The sequence below is a fragment of the Pelophylax lessonae genome, assembly GCF_965119305.1.
Source record: "Pelophylax lessonae genome assembly, chromosome: 7".
Lineage (NCBI taxonomy): Eukaryota > Metazoa > Chordata > Amphibia > Anura > Ranidae > Pelophylax > Pelophylax lessonae.
The window spans coordinates 250,286,842-250,309,343 of NC_138774.1; the positions used below are offsets into that span (position 1 = coordinate 250,286,842).

At 39.9% G+C, this 22,502-nt stretch overlaps 1 protein-coding gene and 1 pseudogene across 2 annotated transcripts in view; one reads left to right on the forward strand and one right to left on the reverse strand.

Annotated features, from left to right (window-relative positions):
• The window catches only part of L1CAM (L1 cell adhesion molecule), a 1,053,451-nt gene that overhangs the window by 695,064 nt on the left and 335,885 nt on the right, over positions 1-22,502 (forward strand). The window lies entirely within an intron of this gene.
• Positions 10,096-21,092, reverse strand: LOC309559851 (annotated as a pseudogene). Its single transcript has 4 exons — positions 21,068-21,092; positions 18,328-18,443; positions 11,745-11,927; positions 10,096-10,863 (listed from the first exon to the last, which is right to left on the reverse strand). The product of its transcript is annotated as an uncharacterized misc_RNA (transcript).

Genomic DNA, 22,502 nt, shown 5'->3' on the forward strand with positions numbered 1-22,502 from the left:
ACTCAACACACACAGCCATTAATGTCTAAACTGCTGGCAACAAAAGTGAGTACACCCCAAAGTGTCAATATTTTGTGTGGCCACCATTATTTTCCAGCACTGCATTAACCCTCTTGGGCATGGAGTTCACCAGAGCTTCACAGGTTGCCACTGGAGTCCTCTTCCACTACTCCATGATGACATCACGGAGCTGGTGGATGTTAGAGATCTTTCGTTCCTACACCTTCTGTTTGAGGATGCCCCATAGATGCTCAAAAGGGTTTAGGTCTGGAGACATGCTTGGCCAGTCCATCACCTTTACCCTCAGCTTCTTTCCCAAGGCAGGGGTCTTCTTGGAGGTGTGTTTGTGGTCGTTATCATGTTGGAATACTGCCCTGCGGCCCAGTCTCCAAAGGGAGGGGATCATGCTATGCTTCAATATGTCACGGTACATGTTGGCATTTATGGTTCCCTCAATGAACTGTAGCTCCCCAGTGCCAGCAGCACTCATGCAGCCCCAGACCATGACCGTCCCACCACTATGCTTGACTGTAGTCCCACTCGTCTTTGTATTCCTCACCTGGTTGCCACCACACACTCTTGATACCATCTGAACCAAATAAGTTTATCTTGTTGTCATCAGACCACAGGACATGGTTCCAGTAATCCATGCCCTTGGTCTGCTTGTCTTCAGAAAACTGTTTGTGGGCTTTCTTGTGCATCATCTTTAGAAGAGGCTTCCTTCTGGGGCGACAGCCATGCAGACCAATTTGATGCAGTGTGCGGCGTATGGTCTGAGCACTGACAGGCTGACCCCTCACCCCTTCAACCTTTGCAGCAATGCTGGCAGCACTCATACGTCTATTTCCCAAAGACAACCTCTGGATATGATGCTGAGCACGTGCACTCAGCTTCTTTGGTCGACCATGGTGAGGCCTGTTCTGAGTGGAACCTGTCCTGTTAAACCGCTGTATGGTCTTGGCCACCGTGCTGCAGCTCCGTTTCAGGGTCTTGGCAATCGTCTTATAGCCTAGGCCATCTTTATGTAGAGCAACAATTCTTTTTTTTAGATCCCCAGAGAGTTCTTTGCCATGAGGTGCCATGTTGAACTTCCAGTGACCAGTATGAGAGAGTGAGAGCGATAACACCAAATTTAACACACCTGCTGCCCATTCATACCTGAGACCTTATAACACCAGTCACATGAGTCACATGACACCAGGGAAGGAAAATGGCTAATTGGGCCCAATTTGGACATTTTCACTTAGAGGTTTACTCACTTTTGATGCCAGCAGTTTAGACATTAATGGCTGTGTGTTGAGTTATTTTGAGGGGACAGCAAATTTACACTGTTATACAAGCTGTACACTCACTACTTTACATTGTAGCAAAGTGTCATTTCTTCAGTGTTGTCACATGAAAAGATATAATAAAATATTTACAAAAATCTGAAGGGTGTACAGTAAACCCCCGCTCCATCGCGGTTCAGTTTTTGCGGTCCCAGTATATTGCGGTTTTTTTTTTGTAATGTTATTTTACTATATAAATCATTAAAAATGAAATATTTTTGTGTTTTCCATAGCTCTTGCTATGTCTCTCAGTATCTTTTATGTGTTTAACCACTTGCCGACCGCCGCACGACTATCTACGTCGGCGGTCAGCCCCTCACAGGCAAAGCGACGTAGGTCTACGTCGCTAGCCTGTGAGGGTCTAGGGAGCGAGCGCGCGCCCCGCCGGAGGCGCGCTCCCGCGCCTGCGTGGTCACGGACCCCCCCCCCCCCGCGCGTGTGACCGACGGACCCGATGTCCGCCGGTCACTGCGATCGTCGGGGGAGAGGGAGAAAGTCAGGCGGCTAGTGTAAACAAGCCGCCTGTCATTCTCCCCGGTGTATGAATGATGATCATACGGTTCTACTATGTAGAACCGTTGATCACTGTTCATACATCTCAAGCCACAGCCAATCACAGTAGAAAGCACGCCCCTAGGGACACACATAGCCCCTCCCTCTCAAAAAAAGTTAACCCCTTCACTGCCAGTGTATTTTTACAGTAACAGTGCATATGTATAGCACTAATTACTGTAGAAATGTCACTGGTAACCCCAAAAGTGTCAAAAATGTCAGTCAAGGGTCCGATCTGTCCGCCGCAATGTCGCAGTACCGCAAAAAAATCGCAGATCGCCGCCATTGCGCGTTAAAAAAAAACAACAAAAATGACAAAAATCTTTCCCTTTGTTAGTAAACGCGATAACTTTTGCGCAAACCAATCAAAATAAGCTTTTTGCGATTTTTTTTACCAAACATAGGTAGCATAAAACAAATTGGCCGAAAATGTTAAAAAATTCTGATTTTTACATTTTTTTGGAGGGGAATTTCATATAAAAAAATGTGAAAAATATTGCTATTTTTGCAAAATTTACGCTCTTTTTTGTTTATAGCGCATGATCAAAAAATCGCACAGGTGATCAAATACCACCAAAAGAAAGCTCTGTTTGTGGGAAAAAAGGATGCCAAATTTGTTTAGATACAGCGTCGCACGACCGCGCAATTGTCCATTAAAGTCACGCAGTGCCGAATCGCAAAATACCCCCTGGTCAGGAAGGGGGTAAAATCTTCCGGGGCTTAAGTGGTTAAATGAGTTTCTATTGTTTTAAAACTGTGTTTAAAGACCTTAAAATGATTTTACACGTACAGTGACAGTAAAAAAAACATGCCTACAATGCATTTTAATAGGATTTTTCTATTTCGTGGATTTTCACTTTTCGCAGCTGGGTCCAGAACGTAACCCCCGCAATGGAGGGGGGTTTACTGTACTCACTTTTGTGAGATACTGTATATAGATAGATAGATAGATAGATAGATAGATAGATAGATAGATAGATAGATAGATAGATAGATAGATAGATAGATAGATAGATAGATAGATAGATAGATAGATAGATATCAATATATGGTCTATACCAGTGGTTCTCAATTGCGGTCCTCGGGACCCACCAACAGGCCAGGTTTGCAAGATAACTAAATTACATCACAGGTGATCTCATTTGCTGCTCAGTGATTGCAGTATTCTAGTCTGCATCCCCCAAGGTAATACTTAAAATCTGGCCTGTTAGTGGGTCCCGAGGACCGGAATTGAGAACCACTGGTCTATACTGAAATGACCAATAGATACTGAATGGCCTGATATATACTCAAGTGGCCTATATATCTATAAAGATATCAATGTATGGTCTATACAGAACCGACCGATAGATACTAAATGGCCTCATTAATACTAAAGTGGTCTATATATATATTTATACAGTATCTCACAAAATTGAGTCGCCCCTCACATTTTTGTAAATATTTTATTATATCTTTTCATGTGACAACACTGAAGAAATGACACTTTGCTACAATGTAAAGTAGTGAGTGTACAGCTTGTATATCAGTGTAATTTTACTGTCCCCTCAAAATAACTCAACACACAGTCATTAATGTCGAAACCGCTAGCAAAAAAAGTGAGTACACCCCCAAGTTAAAATGTCCAAATTGGGCCCAAAATGTCAATATTTTGTGTGGTCACCATTATTTTTCAGGCACTGCCTTGACCCTCTTGGTCATGGAGTTCACCAGAGATTCACAGGTTGCCACTGGAGTCCTCTTCCACCCCTCCATGACAACATCACGGAGCTGGTGGATGTTAAAGACCTTGCGATCCTCCACCTTCTGTTTGAGGATGCCTAACAGATGCTCAATAGGGTTTAAGCCTGGAGACACGGTTGACAAGTCCATCACCTTTACCTTCAGCTTCTTTAGCAAGGCAGTGGTCATCTTGGAGGTGTGTTTGTGGTCGTTATCATGTTGGAATACTGCCCTGTGACCTAGTCTCTGAAGGAAGGGGATCATGCTCTGCTTCCGTTTGTTACAGTACATGTTGGTATTCATAGTTCCCTCAATGAACTGTAGCTACTCAGTGCTAGCAGCACTCATGCAGCCCCAGACCATGACACTCCCACAACCATGCTTGACTGTAGGCAAGACACATTTGTCTTTGTACTCCTCACCTGGTTGCCGTCACACACGCTTGACACCATCTGAACTGTTAAGTTCATGTTAAGTTCAAATGTTAAGTTTGAGCCATGAAATAATCTATGCCAATCAGGTTTGCATTTGTCTCCATATGTTTACTCAGAATATACGCCATACAGCGGGTTCACATCTTCCAACAGAAATGTGACCCAGATTATACTTTGGTTACAGCTTTTATAGTCATAAATGGGCACAAGCCCAAGTTACAGATTACACAAAGTTTCACAATATTACACAAGATTTCACAACACAGTCTAATTACACATACGGTCAGCTTGACCCAACAAGGGCGTAGTGACACGTTAGTCTGACAATTAAAAAAGATTGATTATGTTAGGGAAAATAACATTTTACGGTAATAAGGGCTTATTTTCATAAACATCTCTTTCCGGGAACTTTATCATTTTTGGAATAACATTTCATATCCTCTGGGACAACGTGAGACACAGTATTTAAAACATACCAACTAGAATTCTAAGCATTTAAGAAGAATATATTTTTTAGTATATTAAAGGGGACTCTGACTATATAACAATATGCTCTTCATATATTTTCAAATCTTGACATTCCCTCCTGTGGTTAGAATTCTTTGGTATTCATCTAACTTGAATTTCAAACTTCTTCTGAGTCGTTACGTTGAACTCCAGGTCGGGTAACCATCTCATGGGCCGTCTTTATGCGAGACCTCGAGAGCTCAAAAGAACCAGTATTAGTACAATCATCACAAGTATTTGAAGTCATTTTCAAGCAGCATTTGCATAGCATTGGTACACATTTGATTATGAGGAGTATCAACACTATAATTCCAACAATATATAGGATACCATGCAATATACCTGCGAACCACCCTCCAATACCAGTAAACCAGTTGACAGGTTTTAGCCAAGAGAGTCAACTTTCCCAGCTACCTCCAATCCAAGTGGTTTCGGTATGTTCCTTACGAAAATAAAGCTTTAATTGCTGCGCCCTTTATACATGTGAAATGATTGCATCTTCAGCTTTCGTATAATTTCCTATGTAATTGCAGCATGAGGTTCCCACTACGGTACACATTCCTCCTTGACTAGCAGTAAGGTAATCCAACACCAGCCGGTGTTGCAAAACCTCCTTTTTAATCATTTTTAATTCAGTTGCCATTAATATGACATTTCTGTCATACAGAGCAGTTATGTTAAACCATTAAATCAGCTAAATCTATAATAAAATTGAAAGCCTTTTTAATACAACATCTATTCACCCAAGGTATAGAAAATATTGGTCTTATCTCTCTATCATGGGACTCAATATCAGTATCATCATAATTTCTTTCTCTGGGCCTACATTTTGAGTTGGGATAGGTGTTGGTATTTCAAGATTAGTCTCTTCATTTCTGCTAGTATCATCTTCCACTTGTCCGGGAATAGCCTGTACCGAAATATCCTGTTCAGTAAGGGCTCTTTTGAAGAAATGGGCAGGGATTTTATGCAATTGTGTCTCTTTAAACTCATTGTCACTCATATACCATGTAGCAGGCACATTAATAACTTCAAATTATTCTGGCGTGCATGTTGGCGATGTGTGAAATCATGCAATTCCTGATATCGATCTGTACTCCACATAAAATCTTTACCATCAAACCAATACCTGACATCTGCATTATCCATGCACTGAGAGTCTCCAATCACTCGATCAGTATTCTTGAAACCTTTCTCAAGTAGTTCTGGCGGATAAATGCGGGTAAAGTTAATACACACTGCTGGTATTCTCATTGGGGCATTGGTAAATAGTAGTAGTGAAATGGCCTTGTCAACCATATTAGCACTGATATCACCAAAGTGAGCACCGTCTTCTATCTCAGCTAGGGTACTGGGTATACCTAGTAAGGCCCAATAAGCGGATGTATCAATAAAGATATATCTCCAAGGAAAAAACTCTTCACATGGTAAATCCTTGAACCCTTCACCATATAGGCACCACTGTGTGAGTGTGCTTACCAGAAAGCACAGACCCCTTAATTACAGGGGGTCAATGCAAGCAGGATCAGTCAACACGACCAGAATCCGGGTATGTAAGACCAAGCCCTCTGAAGTGGTCCCCTTCACAGCCTCCTGTACACCACAGAACTCCACACTCCTCCTCCTTATGCTCCTCAGCAGTATGAAAACAAAGGAATGACCAGGATAGTGAAGTACGTATTGAGAGTTTAATGTAAAATAAGGTGGACACACTTACATCAGGGTCATAAAAACAGGCATATAAAACTTGAGATCCAAGATTAGACACAGGGTGGTAACCACTTCCGCGTTCACTGGTCCTCTCCAGACAGTCTCAAAAATGGCAGTGATAGCAGGGTGATCGTATCCCAATATTCCCGACCGGTTTCGTCGGCTCATATGGCCGTCATTTTCAAGGGTCATGTGACCACAATCACCTTGGTATCATTATAAAGGCATGCTAATTATCTCTTGGCCAATCAGCCTCTTCAAAACATATGCATGGTCACTAGCTCTTAGCCAGTAAGCTTGTCCCGAGCATATACATATAAATAGTTGACACCCACCAGAACCAAAACAGCCTACTCAACCTCTATCCTTCCGGAAAGACGGCCAAAACACTCAGAGGGCTGCCCCGGAAGTGACGCAACGGACTTCACCCGCTGAACCGGAAGGAGAGCGGGCATCTATCCGGCGGTGTCTCACTCCGCCCTCGCTACACACATCCGGGCGGGTCTAATAAACTAGGGGACACGCCCCATCCGCGGCCGCAAACAGCTTGATAATGCTATCTTCCGAATGACCGGTATTAGACAGCAGTATTGCATACTAGCTGATGCCCGGAAATTAGCATATATAAATATTCATGAAGGGTGATTTATTGGCGAAGAGAGTAGCATAACCCTTCTTACACTACTAATAGCATTATTAACATAAACATTCACATTATTATTAAAGTATACATGTTTAAAAACATCCTACCCCATATCGAAATCAATTACAATAGTCCAGAAAAGTTATAATAAATATTCATTATATTACAAATATGGAGAGTGGAATTGGATTAAATTTGAATAGTGGTTGAATAAATGAATAAATGGGTATATTATGACCTAATTTAGGGTTCAATACCTCCTCATAAATGTGTACCCCTAAAAATTAATATTAAAATATATGACATATTTTGTTAATAATATTATATTAATATATTTAAAACTAATATTAAATGTAATTAGTTATACATAAAAGGGGGGTTATAAAATTATTAAAATATTATTAAAATGAGTTGTTGAAAATCAACAGGAAGCTTATTTTTTTAGATATTAGTGATCATTAAGTATATAAATATGAATCTCATGTAGAAGGAAGTAATATATATTTGTATTAAAAAATTTAATTATAAATGGTAATTTCACTTTAAAATTAGACTCATGACCAACCAGCATATTGGTGTTAGGACATCTGGTCCACCAACACTAAATACCCCACAATCAATAATTTGAAATATAGCAATTCAGATCAATGTCTATATTAAGACCTAAAGGCTGCAAAGTATTCAAACCGTAAATCCACTCCGTTTCGTTCATGGAAATACGCTGAGTATGGTTTCCTCCCCTCCAATGGGGTTCTATCCTGTCAATGGCACAGACGGACAGACATCTTGGGTCTCTGTTGTGGTGAGTCCGAAAATGCCTAGGCAAGCTGTGTTTGGGGAAACCGTTGTGAATATTATTAAGGTGTTCATTAATTCTGACCTTTAATTGGCGAGTAGTACGCCCGACGTACTGAAGGCCACACGGACAAGATAATAAATAGGTAACGTGTGTGGAATAACATGATATAAATTTTCTGATATCATAGGTACGTCCTGTTGCATAAGATTTGAATTGCGAAATCTTTTTAAAGTTTTTAGTGGTTGTGCAAACTTTGCAATTTTTGCATGGATAAAATCCCTTACGGTTTAAAAAGGTTAAAAGTCTTCTAGGGGGATTGACAACATTGGGAGCTAGACTATGTCTCAGATTAGGAACCTTCCGATAAATAAACTGAGGTCTATTTGGGAGCAGACCTTTCAATGTTTTGTCTTTCTGAAGAATATGCCAATGTTTTCTTATAATAGACTCCACCTGTTTGTAGTTCCGGTTAAAATTGGTAAGTATGGCTAGATCACCTTTAGTCTTGTCTTGTTTGGGTTTATCCTTCAGCAAATCCTTGCGTGGAATCTTCATAACTCTGTCTCTCACTTTTTGCATATCAGTTTTTCTATACCCTTTTTCCACAAATCTATTAATGAGTAGGTCTGACTGGACTATGTAGTCGTCATCTCTTTTACAATTTCGGCGTATTCTCATGAATTGCCCTTTTGGAATTCCGCCCAGCCATTGTGGATGATGGCAACTGGTAACAGGGATATAGCTGTTCTTGTCAGTATCCTTAAAAAACGTTTTTGTGTTAATTACATCATTATGCTTTTCCAGCGTGAGATCCAAAAAATGTACCTCTTGTTTACTCCAATTAGCAGTAAAGGTCAGGCCGTATTCATTGTTATTGAGTTTCTCAATAAATCTCACCAAAGATTCTTCAGATCCCTCCCAAAGGATCAGAAGATCATCAATATATCTTCTGTATAACCTTAGGGAGGGGTCTGGTCTGGAGAAGATAGTTTTTTCCTCCCATTCTCCCAGCAGGATATTCGCCACACTGGGTGCATATTTGGCACCCATGGCTACCCCTTTGACCTGATTGTAACAGGAACCTTGGTGCCAGAAAAAATTGTTACTCATAGCTAAGTCCAATGAATCATATATGAATTTTTTCTGATTTTTCTTCATATTAGTTTTTCTGTTAAGGGCAGCCATGGTAGTGGAGAGCACATCTTGTTGCTTTAAGCTGGTGTAAAGCGACTCCACATCTATAGTGGCCATAATAGTGTCACTGCTAACTTGGAGGTTCTCCAAAATATTGATCAAATGTTTGGTATCTTTTAAATGTGAGGAGTAAGTGGGCACCAAAGGCTGCAAGTAATGGTCCACATATTCCCCAATCCTTGAAAAAAAGGACCCTATCCCGCTTATAATAGGTCTCCCTGGGGGGTTTGTTTTATTCTTATGCACTTTAGGGAGCTGATATATAGTAGGCAACCTTGGTGCCTCAGGTACCAAGTATTTAGCTTCTTTTTTGGTTAAGATGCCTTTTTCTTTTGCCTTTGTTACCAATTGTTCCAATAAGTTTTTAAGTTTGGCGGTGGGATTGCTTTTAAGTTTCTTATAAGTAACCGCATCTCCCACCAACCTGTCTAGTTCCTTCATGTAATCACATTTGTTTAAAATAACAACCCCTCCGCCTTTGTTGAACTTTTTGTTGCACTTTATTGATGCACTCTAATCATTTATGCATTTATTTATTTAAACAGTTGATGATTTGTCACTATGCACTTTATAAGATAATTTTATTATACCACATATTTGCACGTTTAAAGGTGAGCGCAGCTTAGTACACCTTGTGTGTATCATATATTCACTACACGTTTTTTACGATTGAGTTGCAGCTCCCTAGATTATTGGTTTACACCATTACATTGTGCACATTTTACACTATCATTGATTCCTATATTTCCAAACAAATAATTCACTTACTCACTAGCACATATAAATTATTTATTTTACTTTTTTACTTATTTATATAGCACGTTTGCACTTTATCCAACAAGCGCAGGTACTTTTGGCGCTTAACGTCATTCGTTTACCATACCTAGTAAGGGCAAAGTCTTATGCGAGATAGGTGAGTGTGTGCATATTCAACATTTAGTGATTTCCAACTTCTTGGCAGCTTGCAACTGCATAGCCACAAAAGAATTATAGAAGGGTTCTCTCAGTTTAGCATGTAAGTCTCTCTTCAGCCTTTGCTCAACTCCAGACTCTGGGGCAATGTGAAACTTTTTAGTCATTACAGTAGCATTGAGGAAAAAGGTATCATGCGTCTCACCTTTTTTTATCATGTGAGTCCATTCATACATCATGACTGTGATCCACACCAAGGCTCCTCCACTCAGGATAATTCCTCAGAGATGCATATCAGCTCTCAGTACTGTAAGAGACATTCTTCCGTATTCGTAGTCTTCTGGCTCGAGCTTGAGTCAATGATGGAGATGACCTAGGAGGTAAAGGTACAGAAAAGTCCTTGCCAGCAGTACACTGGCTTGTATGTTTGTTCAAAGCTACTGCTTTCTTACAATGGGAACCATGCACCCAATACTTGTAGTCTTTTAGCTTTACAGCTGTGGGAGACACAAAAATAATCTGGAACGGTCCCTTCCACTTAGGGGACAGAGTAGTCCTGGGGGAGTGATTCTTGATGTACACCCACTCTCCAGAATTTAGTCCATGAGTCTTTTCACTTAGGTCCACTGGTTGTCCTGCTTTAGAAAAAGTATCAGAAAACACGTTTGTGTTAAAGTCTTAAAGTCACTGTTTCTGATGTTACAGAAGCTGTAGGAAGTCTTTTAGGAGGGCGCCCAAACAATACATCTTCTCCTTTGGGGTAGTCCTGATAGTTGCTAGGGCTATAGGCAATGCTTCTACCCATGTGCTCTTTCCATTAGTAGTCATCTTGGCCAGATACTTTTTTACGGTTTCCTTACTGCGTTCCACCATCCCACTAACCTGTGGTCTATATGTGGTGTGTAACTGTTGTTTCAGACCTAAGATATCTACTACCTCTGCTATTAGTTTGTTATCAAAGTGTGTACCTCTGTCTGAAGAGATCATAGCTCCCATACCAAACCTGGGAATCAATTCTCTAGTAAGACACTTAACTACTGTTCTGGCATCATTCTTCTCAAACTAAAAGATACTTAAATCGGCCACAAGGGGGCATATCTGAGAAGTCAATCTACACAATTTTGAAACGGCTTCTCAGTATGCGGAATGTGTTTCATAGGGGTAGGCACTGGTTTACCTATGTTATGCATTTGACATACAGTACATTCATTAACTTGTTTAGCAGCATATGTGTAAAAACCTGGTGCCCACCACTGTTTGTTCACAATCCCTCCTGTTGAGACATGGCAAGGTCCATGGCTCAAGGCAAACAATGAAGGAAAAAGAGTCGGTGGAGCAACCAGTTTATCATTCAACCTCCACAGGCCATCTGGTCCGCAAACAGTTCTTTTTGTAGACCAAGTGGATCAGTGGGGTGAACTTTCCTGTAGGGCCTTGACAACCCCATGGTCCACTTGAAGATTTGTGACCAAAAATATAGGGACTACATGTGGCTGATAAGAGTGAATAGCTTATTTTGCATATTTATCAGCCAAAACATTCCCAACCGATACACTGTCATTAAACCCGGTATGTACTTTACATTTAATTACTGTTACTTTAAGAGGCGATTGGACTGCAAACAACAGTCTGACAATTAACTCTTTGTGTTGAATGGGTGTTCCTGTTGCTATCAAGTAACCCCTTTCCTGCCATAATTGTGCAAAGCTGTGCAATATACCCACAGCATAAGCAGAATCACTGTAGATATTTACCGTATCTCATTCTGCTAGCTCCAATGCAACACAGAGAGCTGTAAGTTCCGCAGCCTATGCTGACTTAGAATTCAGCAGAATTTCAGTATGCAGTAGTCGGCTCTCACCGTTTACTACCGCACAGGCAGCTAATGTTAACCCATCAGGTCGTCTGAGGGATGAGCCATCTACCAACAAGTCTGCACATACAGGCAGACCAGCAATGGATTCATCCTGAAGATCAGATCTGGGTTTTGTTACTTCATCAATAGAGGTAGCACAATCATGTATTAGGTATTCAGAATCATCAATTTCCCCACTGTCAGCTTCCGTTAGAAAAGTAGCCGGATTCAGAGTCTGGAAGCGCTGAATTTTGAGATTGGAAGCTGATAACTAAATCAAATGATAATGTGTTATCCTTTGTACTGAGAAGTGTTTAGTATAGGCACTATTTAACATAGCCTCCAAATCATCGGGGCACATTAAATACAAAGGGCCTAATTCAGTATAAGTTTGGAGTAGAGCTGCTCACTTCTCCAGAAATAACTCCAGCCTAAACTCATTGCATCCTAATTAGGTAAGTGGCTGGAGTTAAACCATCAACTAGATGCTTTAATGAATTCGGGTTTGGAGTTAACTTAGGCTGAATTTGAGTTTGGAGTTAACCAAATTCCCTTTGTGTTTTTCATAAAAGGAAATTTGTCTATTCTGAATCACTATTACACAGCAATGTCATCTAATATGGTTTATTTTAAGGTATAGTTATGTATCTTCTGTGTTTTAACCTTTAGATTTTCTAATAGCAGACTACACAGCTGTCTAATTAGCAGTCTTCATTCTTTATTCATCTGAAACTTTCAGGCATGTCTGATTGTATTCAGCACTTTGGTGTAGTGGGCTAAGCTCACAGCCAACGATTGCGAGTTCAACGCCAGACCATGATAACACCCTGTGTGCCATAATTTTTTTTGGCCACATAGTAATACATTGGCTACATCACCTAAAATTGCATGTCAATGGCCATGTATATTCAAGAAACAAACATGCATATCTGCAGGGTGCAGTTATGCATTTGCCAAGTTTCAGTATTTATTTATAGCTGTCTAAAATTTAAGAAGGTGATGGCACACTTGGGATTTGAACTCATGCTCTCAGTGTTTATAGCCAGGAACACTAGCCACTAAACCATTGAGCTGAGCATGATTACCCCTGGAATATTTATTCCCATGTTTCAATAGTTAACCACTTCCTTACAGGGCAGTTACACCACTTCCTGCCCAGGCCAATTTTCAGCTTTTTATACTGTTGCATTTTGAATGACAATTGCGCGGTCAAACAACCCTGTACCTAACACAAATGTATGACAGTATTTTCATAAAAAAATAGTGCTTTCTTTTGGTGGTATTTGATCACTGCAAGGTTTTTTTCTATTGGCAAAAAGAAGACCTAAAGGTTTGACCCCTAAAATAATGTGTTTTTGTTTATGTAATAAAATTTGGTAAATCAATATGTTTTTTGTTGCACTGACGAGCATTGATGAGGCTGCGCTGGCAGGCACTGATGAGACACTAATATGCAGAACTGATAGACAGATAGGTGGCACTGATATGCAGCATTGATGGGCATTGATAGGTGGCACTGATGGGCAATGATTGGCACTGGTGGGCAGCACTGAAAGATGGTAATGATGGGCAGCACTGATGAGGAGGGCACTAACAGGTTCCCTGAGCACTGATTGGCATCAATGGTGGCATGGGTGGGCATCCCTGGTGGCTCTAGTGGCATCCCCCAAGGGTCTGCACTGGTAATCAATGCTCTGATTACAAGCACAGACCCCCCCCCCCACACACACACTTACTTTGCATATGAATGCCATTTCTTCACAGCTGAAAGTGGCCCTCACCATGATTAGTCAGTTGATTGTGACCACTTGCTGGAATGTGTGCAAGCCAATTTGGTGTCATTTCTGGTCCAGGGTGAACGCCAATGTGCCATTTGCAATTTATTGTAAAGAGATTTTGCTTTATTTTGAAAATGGCGCACACAGACAATTAAAATGTATTGGAAATGTTTTACCTAGGCCAGTGATGGTAACCCTTAACCCCTCCCCCCCAAGATGTTTTTGCCCTACATTTCCCAAAATGCTCATGTACTCTGCAGTGTAGATGAGCATCATGGGAAATGTTACAAAACACCTGTGTTGCCAAGGTTCATCATCACTGACCTAAGCCAACTAAAAAGGTGAGTGAGCACTGTAGCAATCTTTTATTTAGTAATCATTTTTAGTGATTTTTGTATTAAATGTTTTGGTTACATTCATCCACAGCGGCTGAATGGAAATTTTGTATTATTCTTTAATTTATATATTTTTAGCTAAATATATACATAAACACTTACATTTTTTCTTACAATTTAGCCCCACACACAGACACCACACACCACACACCACACACCCACCACACACCACACACCACACACCCCACTCACACACCCCACTCACACACCCCACTCCCGCCCATACATACCCACCTCCCCCCCCCCCACACACACGCACACCCATACACACTTCGCTGGAGTAAAGGAAGAAACCCTACCCATGTTCATACTGTACTGCCATTGCACACACAAAAAATACACGAAATGGATTACATTCAATAGACACAAAAGATATCTGAATTACATCTAGACAAATATGAAGAAAAGAAAACAAAAAAACAGGAGCTGTGTACAAATGAATAATTTTTTTTGAACATGTATAAAACATCAGTAATCACTCAAGCAAGCATGTGAAATGCCCCCCCCCAAAACCCCCAAATCAAGTAATTTTTATTCAAATTACAGTGCAAAGATACAACATATGATGGATAGATAGAGCTTACAATATCCAAAAGCCAAGCAAAATAAGTTGTAGACACCTTAGTATTAAGCATAAAACATACCCAACATACTTTTATGTTAATTGTTTGCATGAGCCTGCCTTTTCATTTAAATACCATCAAATCAGTAGAACATACAGCTACACAGAGGCATGAAAATAAAAAAAAAAACATGTATAGAGTACATAAAGACACACTTTGCAAAAACTATACCAAACAGTTAGAGCATGAAAAGTATTCATCCAACAGAATACACTTACTGCAATATGGATCTTTAGGCATGGCATGCCAGCGCTGTCCGCTGTCGGAAGCATCATACTAACAAGCCTACAATCGGCCGATCGGTCGTCGGCCGAATATTTACGGCCGACAATCGGTACGTGCGTACGAGGCTTAAGGCTGGCCATACATGTTCCAATTTTCTTACAATTTTCTGTCCAATTTTCTTGAAATTTACCTTCAAGTATGTAGTACAAAGGCCTGCCTAATTAGATACAAGTGAATGTGTTTTTTAGCTTTGACCTCACATTATGTGGTTTGTGGTAGATCTACCAGAAAATTGTACAACAAAAGTTGAACATGTATGGCCAGCTTAATGGGCCATACACACTATAATGCCTCATGCACACGTACCGATCTTCGGCCGTAAATATTCGGCTGACGACCGATCGGCCGATTGTAGGCTTGTTAGTATGATGCTTCCGACAGCCGACAGCGCATTTTCGGCCGAACAGAATCTGTCGTGCAGGCATTAAAATTTTTGTTGGCCAACACCAGAACGGCCGATTGTTCGCCAGTCAGTACAGAATTCGGCCGACAATCGGCTGATTTGCAAGACTGGGCATGCTCAGAAAAGAAATTACACAGGGAAAGTTAACCATCACATGACATCACTTCTGCAGTCGTCTGTTGTTGGCTGACAAAATTCGTGTGCAGTCTTTTGCAGTTTTCAACAGACAGGACAGCCCTGGACAAAAGACAGCCGATCGTTCGGCCGACGATCAGTACGTGTGTACGGGGCTTAAGATTTTCTGAAGACTTTTTCCTTTAGATTTACCAAAACCAGATAATATGAGGTCAAACCTAAACACTTTCAATTTGTATGCAATCTGGCAGGCCCTTGCACTACATAGAAAAGGTAAATCTGAAGGAAAAAGTCTTCGGAAAATCTTATAGTGTGTATGGCCATACATGTTCAATTTTTGTTGTACAATTTTCTGATAGATTAACCACACACCACATAATGTGATGTCAAAGCTAAACAACACTTTCACTTGTATCCAATTAGGCAGGCCTTTGTACTACATACTTGAAATTTCAAGAAAATTGGACAGGAAATTGTATGGCCATACACACTATAAGATTTTCTGAAGACTTTTCCCTTCAGATTTACCTTTTCTATGTAGTGCAAGGGCCTGCCAGATTGCATACAAATTGAAAGTGTTTAGGTTTGACCTCATATTATCTGGTTTTGGTAAATCTAAAGGAAAAAATCTTCAGAAAATCTTAGTGTGTATGGCCCATTAGTCTAAATGAAAAAGCCACTTTGTGCTCATTCTGAGATTATTGAAAGCATTTCCTATGTGTGTTGACTTGATGTAGTAATTTTATATATATATATATATATATATATATATATATATATATATATATATCTTTTTTTTTTTTTTTGGGTTGTTGAATTCTGAGTTCTGGGGTTGCACTGCATATGTTCAATCAATTTGCAAATTCTCAGATTTGCAAGCTCAAACACTGCTATTTTTCAGAGTGTAATGTGGCTCTATATAGGAAGCAAAACTAATATGGCTCCCCACTCAACAAATATATTAATTTCACACATATACAATGTTTTATTTTTGGGGTGTTGCTTGTCATATATAACAACAGACAGTTGTAGGTAGTTCAGGGATTTGAACACCCAAATACATTGTTGCAAGGCAGCTGTGCTAACCACTTGGATATTTTGGTCAGTTTATTTAATCGAGCTCAAGCTCAATACATATTTGCAACATTTTTGCAAAACACAATTTACACAAACATAATCACTTTGTTACATTTATTTCATAATATATGTCACTGATAGTTTCTTAGCCTATCAATTTAAGTTTAAAATACAAATTTTTCACAGAAATAAATGTTTTAAACACCTATATATAATTTCCAGCATGCAGGATTATTTTTAAAAATTTGTTGATTTTATACAGTTTCACTAAACTAGGTTAATTATTTGGGAATTGTGGTCTCTGAGGTTTTTTTTTTTTGTTGTTTCTTGTTATCTTTATACCAAGCATACATGCACTGGCACCTTAAGAGCCCATTCACATTGAGGCGACACAAGTTCGGGGGGCGACCTGTGAAGTCGCGTGCACCACTGTGCACCGCGACTTGCAGAGACTTCACATACTGGAAGTCTATGCAAGTCGCTCCGAGGTCGCCCCAAAGTGGTACAGGACCCTTTTTCTAAGTCGGAGTGACTTGTGTCGCTCCTATTAGAACGGGTCCTGTACTACTCAATGGACCGCGACATACCGCAACTTGTCAGGCTGACAAGTCGCCTGATAAGTCGCGCTAATGTGAATGGGCTCTAAAAATTAATATAGTTTGATTCAATTAGTCCATCAAAAAATTTTAATAAATAAAAATTATTTGAGCTTGAATTGGGTCTAAATAGAATATATATATATATATATATATATTTTTTTTAAAGTACAAATCACACATGCTTTGAAAAAAATGTCATTAGCTTTAGGTAGTTAAGTGGTTAGCACCGCTGCCTTGCAACAGTGTATTTGGGTGTTCGAATCCCTGAACTACCTACAACTGTATGTTGTTATATATGACAAGCAACACTAATACGGCTTCTCCCCAAAAATGAAACATTGTATATGTGTGAAATTAATATATTTTTGGGGTTGGTTAGATATAGGAAGTAACAATAATATATCGTTTTTTGCATATATATATATATATATATATATATATATATATATATATATACACACATATGCAAAAAAACATATTTGCCGCAAATTCAATAAAACTCAATTCAATTCAAAAACGTTATTTTCAGCCTTGTTTTTGGTTTGGAGCATGCTCACATGGGCTATCTGCCAGAAATTGACTCTGGAGCTATATTTGCATTTTACACTTTTATTAATATCTTTTTTTCTACTTAACATTTTCACACAGTTTAAAAGCAGTTTAGCTCAAAATCATATAACACATCTTTCCCACACATTTTTTTATTTTTTTCCTGCCATATTTTGTGATTTTGAAAAAATTAGTCCACCTTTTAGCTGGACTGTTTTTAAGTCCAGTCCTGACATTAGTTGATCTTAATGAATCTCACAGTTGGCGTTATTTTCCGCCCGCCGTTCTTTGAATACCAATTTCAGACTTAAAAATTCGCCGGTTCGCAAAATCCCGCCGAAACGCCAATTCTCCGTACTATGAATCAGGCCCAAAGTGTTGCCTAATACAATGTCTACAGTTTTCTCAACCAGTAGGGCAGTCGCCGCTCCTGATTTTAGACATCCAGGTAGCCCTCTGGCAACGCTGTCCAATGAGTAACTGTAGTACCCCACTGGGCGATGTCTGGCACAGGAGTGTTGCGTTAACACCCCATTCGCATGTCCATTTATTTCTGTGCAAAATAAATAGAAATCTTTGCTATAGTCTGACAAACCAAGACTGGGCACTGTTAGTAAAGATTGCTTGATTTGTTTAAATGCTTCCATAACTGAAGGGGTTAACTCTTCCGAAGTGATAATTGCTTTTTGTTTGTCCCTTTAATAATTCCTGTAGGGGTTCTACACTGCCCCTCTTTGGATCTCCAGTTTTCCCTTTTGGCCTAACGGGGGATAAGTGGGTTCCGTCACCTGTACTGTAGAAACTGACACTCCCCTGGGTTTATGTACCTTTTCCTTTACCTCAGGGACTTGCATATTCACTTCACAAGCTATCTGTGCGATGTCAACCAACTCAGGGACAGGTTTAATTCTCCAGCCCGCTATGCTGAGCTCCATTTTCTTTTCTAATCTCAGACAACAATCCACTTACAAAAATATTTATCACTTTAGGTTGTTTCATGTCATCTTCACTTTCAGTCACCCAATCACTATGCTTCTATATCGCATCTTTGAATCTATTCCAATAGTTCAACATATCCTCACCTTCCTTCTAAACAACATCCAATAACATTCGCATATTCTGTCCTTTATCAAATATACTTGTTACCCATTTCTTTGGAATTTTATTGTATCAATCTTTGTTTCATACGTATTTTGGCCATCTGCCTGTTTCCTCAATATCCCTTATTCATGCGTACTTATTTATTTACTGCAAATGTCTTCCATACATACGCATATATATTTTTTTCCGGGAATGCACAATCAATCAAAATCCACATATCAATATATGTAGCTTGCTGAGTTTTCTCCATTCACATCAACCTTTTGTACCATTTCTTTTAAGACTCTTGGCAATGTTTTGGAGATCTTCTACAATTGCCCTAATTTCTTGAGGTTTCTAAGGGACATACACTTTCCCTATCCTTGCTGTATACTAACCTCCATCACCTATTTTTAAGGGCATTTCTACACCAGGTCAGTTACCCGGACTGAAAAACAAGAAACAAAGATGGCTTTGTCTCCTCGTCCACTAGGACGCTAAAAAAAACGCATTACTTCACTGTAAAAGTGGGTAGCATCGGATGGTATGGCCATCAGTAGAGATGGCACATCAGATATCACTTGTATGCTAAAATCAGATAAAACTATAAAACTAAAACATTTTTTTTTTGGCTCCGTGCCAAACTTACAAAAAAAATGTTCTTTTTTTTTTATGTGTCATTTTTACAAAAATTTGACCAGAGGTTCCCCTCCTTCAATAGAGGACACCCCTAAAATACCATTCAAAAACTATAATCAGATAAAAAGTTAATCTGATTTAAAACTTTTGGCTCGGTGCCAACAAGGTCCAATGGTCACACTAATTGCGGTAACACTTTCTATCCAAAAATAAATTCCATAACTATAACGGGAACGAAGATATTTATTGTTGAACTCTTTCTTGGCAAGTAGCCAATTTTCAAAATTTTACAGCAGAGCTCCCTTTCATACAGGGACTTATGAGCAAAATGTAAATTCTCATTATCTATAATTCTATATATAAAAAATAGCCTCAAATGGCACTTTTCCACTGCAAGTACCGGCTAGTACCGGCTCGGCTCTACTCGGCCCTGCTTGGCCCGGTTTGCTTTTCCACTGCTGGTATCGCATGGTATAGTGTCGGAACGGTTCGGTACAGTATAGTATAGGTTTGCTTTTCCACTAAAGTAGTACTAAAGTTAAGTGGGTGGGATAACAACGGGGTGGGTGGGATTCTCTGACCAATCAGTGGCTAGTAGTGACTGCATGCAAAGGATTGTGGGATATGGTACCAGTTTGGTACCTGTTGGAACCACAATCGAGTAGGTACTGTTTTTTCAGAGCCGTACCGTACCGTATCGTTCGGTTCCATGCAGTGGAAAAGCAAACCTATACCGAACCGTACCGAACCGTTCCAACCCTATACCATGCGGTACCAGCAGTGGAAAAGCACAAAAGCGTGCCGAACCGTTACGGTTCCATGCAGTGGAAAAGCGCCAAAAGTGTCCTGCCAACTACGGCGAACTACGTTTTCCCTGATAAAACTGTTTCTATTACTCTTCCTCATCTATATGTTAAAGTAGCTTTTTCTGAACACATTTTATAGGGGGGGGCTTCACCTATATATTTTCCCTTCCCGTGCTGCTAGACATTTAATTCCCCCACAATCAGACATTTTAAATAGCAAGTTAAACAAGGCATCAATTTTTAGGCGTACTCAAAATAGCCCTCTGGTGGCCACCATTTAGAGGGATCCTCTTTATACGCTTTTTTGTAATTTTGCACCATTTTACATAATGTTTGAGGGCGTCTGGATCACCACTCACCATTATATTAACGATGGGTGCACCTGAATGCAATTTAACAACTTTTAAGCCTGTTTTCTTTGCTATTTTTAATACATTTTTGCTTTAGTTTTTTTAAGCCCTAAGTCATTCATAATGGGCAAAACATTCTTATCAATTACATTTCCCATTTTATTATTTCTCGTTACCACTTTAAGAAATTACAATATTTGGAGATTCCGGGATCAAGAACTCAGTTTCTTTATCACAACGGCTGTGCACCAATCAGCCACCAGGTACTTATTACGACATGACTTATATAGGCTAGTCTTTCTCTGACTCCCTAATCCAAAGAACACTCAGCAGGTCATACAGACACTGGGGTTTAAGGCAATACCTGCCCTAATACCTCCACATTTGTCTTTCAACACCACACACACAATCCAGAAAATAGTGGTACCTCTGCTTTTAAAAACGTCCCTTATATATATTGTCATTTTTTGTAATAAGGAGAATCAAAGAAATATTTTTTAGAAAATAATATTTTTCATACACAGTATTTCCTATTGGTACCATTTAATAATCTCAGTAACCATACACAGACAGAATGCAATTAAATTCAAAGGATACGTGTAACCTTTCGTAGCCGCACTTCCCCCAACCGGCACACCACCACACATCAGAAAAAGACAGTTTCATCATGAGAAATAAAAATGTTTTCTCACCTGAGGCCTCTGTGCTGTCCCTCATGTTGTGGGGTGCCCACCGGTGGTTTGAGATACAGTCAGAAAGACACGGTTCGAGGGTCACCAAATGTTAAGTTCATGTTAAATTCAAATGTTAAGTTTGAGCCATGAAATAATCTACGCCAATCAGGTTTGCATTCGTCTCCATATGTTTACTCAGAATATACGCCATACAGCGGGTCCACATCTTCCAACAGAAATGTGACCCAGATTATACTTTGGTTACAGCTTTTATAGTCCTAAATGGGCACAAGCCCAAGTTACAGATTACACAAAGTTTCACAATATTACACAAGATTTCACAACACAGTCTAATTACACATACGGTCAGCTTGACCCAACAAGGGCGTAGTGACAGGTTAGTCTGACAATTAAAAAAGATTGATTATGTTAGGGAAAATAACATTTTATGGTAATAAGGGCTTATTTTCATAAACATCTCTTTCCGGGAACTTTATCATTTTTGGAAGAACATTTCATATCCTCTGGGTGTAAGATCCTGGTACCTGCGGTACCCTTCCAGCCTATTATTTGTACATTACGTTCCACCATATAGATAGGTGGAACGCATCTAGTACCTGTCCCTTTAAATTCCATGACCTCATCAGTGAGTGCCGCTCTGAGCGGCTATTTCAACCGCCGGCATTCACTCACATGTGTTCGTGCAAACCGCTTGCTACAGCATTACCTAACGCTGCCGAATCCTCCAGCTATTCCCTAATACCTGGATTGACCGAAGACTTGCTACAACATCTTGTATCTCGCTACAAGATCATTACCTCACCGCCGGAACCCTCTCCTTACAAACCTACCAGTGATAAGTACCCCACAGGGGAATACCTTCCTAATCTACTTTCACTACTACTCTGCTTACTAAAGACTATTGCTACTCTAAGAACTATACTGTTACATCTAACATCTGCACCGCTACTTAGATTGCAAGCTCTTGAGCCTATTACCATCTTGTCACTGCACTAGCCTAGCATCTCCTGTACACTTCATCTGCTCTTCACTACCACCTGTTACCTGTACATGATTGCTATCCTAAGTGCTTACTATCACCATCTGTTACCTCTTACCATTGCTATCACTATCCACGCCTGTCCCCTCAGTATCACCTCTATACTTTCACATATAAACATATCACTCCAGGAACATCTTTAATGAGTGTCTGTGTTTGTGTATGTGCTTGCTGAGACAGGCTGATGCACAATGATGAGTCTTGAGAGTTGGATATGGTAGTTCAACACATCTCTACATGACTACTGAGTGTAACTTCCGCAGCTGCAAATCCACACCACACAAATAAATGCCGGAGCGTTACAGATTGCACGAACCAGAAAAATGGATTCAGCGGAAATAGCTACACATGTGATACAACTATCACAAAAGGTAGATTCATTAATTCTTTCAC